This window comes from Pygoscelis adeliae, unplaced genomic scaffold (genome assembly GCF_000699105.1).
Source record: "Pygoscelis adeliae isolate BGI_AS28 unplaced genomic scaffold, ASM69910v1 Scaffold300, whole genome shotgun sequence".
NCBI classification, from domain to species: Eukaryota; Metazoa; Chordata; class Aves; order Sphenisciformes; family Spheniscidae; genus Pygoscelis; species Pygoscelis adeliae.
Genome location: NW_008824004.1, coordinates 1,543,540 through 1,547,703, shown reverse-complemented (window position 1 = coordinate 1,547,703; position 4,164 = coordinate 1,543,540).

Below are 4,164 nucleotides of genomic sequence, written 5' to 3'. Positions count from 1 at the left end.
GAGAAACTGAAAAGTCCTTGGCTAGTGTAAGCACTACCTAGCAACAACTAAAACATCGGTGTGTTATCAACATTGTTCTCACCCTAAATCCAAAACACAGCACTGTACCAGCTACTAGGAAGGAAATTAACTCTAGCCCTGCCGAAACAAGGACAGTTTCCCTCAGGAACATTTGGCTTTTCTTAGACACAGCTGAGAAATGGGATATTCCAGGCAGATGGGTTGAAAGACTCCTTCTCTCTTTTTGTATCATCTGGGCCAGTTTGTCACTTCATGTCATGCCTTTCTTTTAAATGAGAAGAGCAAACCGTTATGGCATTTTATACAGAGAGTTAATTTACATGAGGAATTCTTCAAAATATCTGACAAAATAATGAATAATATAGGTTTTCTATCAATGTCTTTCTTTTGGGAAAAAGGTGCAATATCTGATGATCATTTATCAGAGGCATGTCTTTACTGCAGAGACCCACAAACTTACCCCAATTTTGGGATCTGAACTTTGGATTTGAAATTTCATAAACATAGGGATCACATTGGAGAGTCCCATAGGAGAATGGGATTCATAGAACTGGAAGTTAATGAAATTCTTTGCTGCTTAGTCCTGAATATATCTGCAGGATTAGTTTGTTTGGTTCCTTCTTTTTACATTCTGATACTCAGCAACGGCTTGACCATGATTAGTTTTGCATTTCTTGTATTATTGAAAACATTAGTAAAATATTCATTAAAGGAATTCAAAAAAACATCAGAAAGAAGTATGAAATTTTTCCATCTTAGTATTCAGTTATCTTTATTTCTCTCTTTAAAGAAATATTTCTGAATATATCTAGGATGTTAACTCTTGTTATCAGCGTGAGTTTCATTATTAGATATCAATATACATTACTAAATACTGTGGGAAATCAATATCCTGTTACACCAAAGTACTTTATTTTTTACAGTCCTGTAGTTGATTTCCCACTGACTCCAGCAGAAGCTTTTTATCTTCACTAAGTGCTAGAGATCACCGATGTCATTTGCAGTTCCTTTTTTTTATCCTTATAAGTGAGTTCCAGTTCATAGGGGAGCCTTAAAAGAAGTTTACATATTGTAGTTTACATAGTTTACAGTGTAAAATTTGCAAGGACTAGAATGACTTCAGTGATAAATAAAAAAAGCGGGGGGGGGGGAGAAGATTGAACTTCTAGTTTATGTCTTGCATAAAGCACTAGAAAACCAAGAGTATACTCTTACTAGCATAATTCAATACTCCAGAGAGTAGTGGCAATTGCATTTGAATCAAGTAATTTGCAAGACATTAAACGAAACTAGATCTATACAAAAGTGCATAAGATAAGAGGGCCATTACTGGATCAGATCACCCAAGACTTATATTGCGAGGTGTTTATAGGGCAGAGAAAGCTAACTAACTACTGCACAAATGGTATTCCAGTTCCTGGGGCTGACACAATTTCCCCGAGTCCTGAGCAATTACAGTTGGTAAATGTCTCCCTCTGACAGGGAATGCAAGGACACAGTAGCAGTTTGGCTACTCCAGATTTTCTGCCATCTCCCCCTAATCCCTGTGCATAAACCACCTTTACTTCTCCTGGGCTTAAACACACTAGGCAAGAGAGGCAACAATCTACAGCAAATACAGCGTTGGTGACTGAACCAGGAAGAGGAGCTGGAACCTAGATTCTCCCAACTTCTCAAATTAGCTGTGCGACAGAGGAAAACCTCTAGACAAAACACTTTCTGCTGTCCCAAATTACGGTTCACACTGGTATAACCTATAGAAGCAAAAAAGCAATAATGATTTTTCTATTCTTAATCATTAATGCTATACACTCAAGGCTTTATATCACTGTCTCTAGTATTTTGGTGATCCATGGGGTCAGACGGCTCTTAATCGGTACTTTCGGCTGCTTCAAAGCTCTGGATTGCAAAGAAGTATCTAGAAGTCCATACATGACAGCTGGGAATAATTCTAGTTGTTTCTGCCCTTCTTACAAAGGAAGAGGAGGAAAAACAGGATCAGTGGTTTGAAAGGGAACATCAAGGGAAAAAGGATAAGGAGTAAAGTCTCTACAGCATTATGCCTTAAGGCACAAGAAGAAGAAAAGGAGCAACGTGCTGAAGGAATTGTTCAGGGAGACAGAGCAAGGAGAGCATGAGTTAGAAGACAGGAGTAAAGGGAACATGAAAGACAAACTGACTGGTAGAGAAAATTGAAGAGAAAAGAAAGCAGCTATTTTTGCAAAAATAAACAGTCTTAAAGACAGCTGCAAATGAAACCCTTCTTTTTCAAGCTATTGCTGGAGTTATTACTGTTATTGAATGAAAAAGCCCTATGACAATCCTAGGTAAACATGTGCAATGTGCTATGTAAAGTGCTTTGAACCTTTTATGCCTAGAATTCAGATGTCCAGATGGGAGATGTTGGATATAATGCCTTTATTTAACAGCTAACACATCTTGTGAATATGGTGTGATTTCAGTTTCCTGCTGTTAGCTCGCAGTACTCCCTCTACAGACTTGGCTTGAATGCATTCTGCTATCACATCGTTTTGTGTTGCAACATCAGCACAGGCTTTGAATAGTTCTCTACTTGGCATTCTCAGAAGTTATCTCTTAATACATTTTATTGAGTACCTCTCCATCAAAATCAGACATAATTAGTTACTGGCATCCTTAGTGTGGGTATAAAAATAAATCTGCCATTTTAAGCAATTGTTTGAATATATAATCTCCATATAGAGTGCTCACTACAAGAAAAACGTTCAGTGGAAGGACCCTGCACATATGGTCCAAGCCATGATTTAGGACAAGTGACTTGTCCTTAGTGGAACCTACCAAAGGCAGCTTTTAAACGAAGGCAAAAGAATCCCGTTAATGCAGCAAGTCTATTTCTAACATTTAAGACTGCCCCCCTGTAGCAAGGGCAGGAATACAGTGTTAGCAATTGCGGAGGGATGTCTTCTCTCTCCATCATAACCCTTTCTCCAGGTCTTTCCACTCTTAATGTCCAGTTTGAGGCAAATTGAAAAGTATGTAAATGTTGAACTGCAAAGGTAGGAAACGCTATGAGGAACTTAGAGGTGATAAAGTAAACAGCATATTTTATTGTATTACTTACTCATATAAGGACAAAAATGTTTAGCTTATAAAAAGAATTTGAATAGTATTAGCTAGAGGAAGGAACTTTAAAGTTAAAGCAAAATTCTGTTTCTCTCTGCAGCAATGTCTTTGAGAAAAGTTTTCTTCAGTATTTTAAATCCCTAACCTTCAAAGCTTTGCAGTATGTACCTATTCCAAACTAAAATAAGAATGGAGTTTCAAAATTTGCTTGGAATTTGTGAGTTGTTTGGGACACGGCTAAATGTTCAAAAGTTATTTACATTATATATTTGGTGGAAAATGGGAGTAGAGAATTGAGCAGTAGTTCCCAAATTCAAATTTCACCTCTATTAAAAACTCCTGCTCTGACCCTGTGTGATTCTCTTGCCTTTCACCAGTCTCAGTTCCCCTATAAACAGGAAGAAATGAAATGCTGCACTTCAAACGATAATCACTTGTATACATACTATAGAAGTGTCATGACATGGAGTTAGTTTTTCAATAAAAGTCTGTGATTTTTTTTTCAAACCGAATGTTAACATCCTGAATACTGCATACCAGAAGTTGCCAAATAAGATGTCACCAAATAAAACAGTAACCGGTATTTCTGCAAGAACACCTCCTCAGTTTGTCTGTGCAATAAATAAAAGCAAAGTACTTATCTTACATTCAACAAATCATTAGTATGATTTTTTCCCCAGGAAAGTTTTCCTATTTTTTCATTTCCTCACATTTATGACCTTATTTCCTGTAGTACATTTGTATGAATAAATTATAATTTCTTCTAATACTAAAGGCCAAATTTCTGCATAGTTTAGGGCTGATATTCAATTAGCATACTGTAATTAATAATGACCTCTGTTACCTTACTGTGAGCTCAATGTTTTTATTTAGCTCATTTTATGTGAGCTTTTCTTGCTAACGAAATATTTTAATTTAATGCATTATTATATTAATATGTGCAGACAGTATCTCTTGTAGTATAGCAATACATGCCAGGAAGTGCCTGTCAAAGAGAGTCAAGAGTTGCTCTTGGATACAAACCAGTATTTAAATATACAG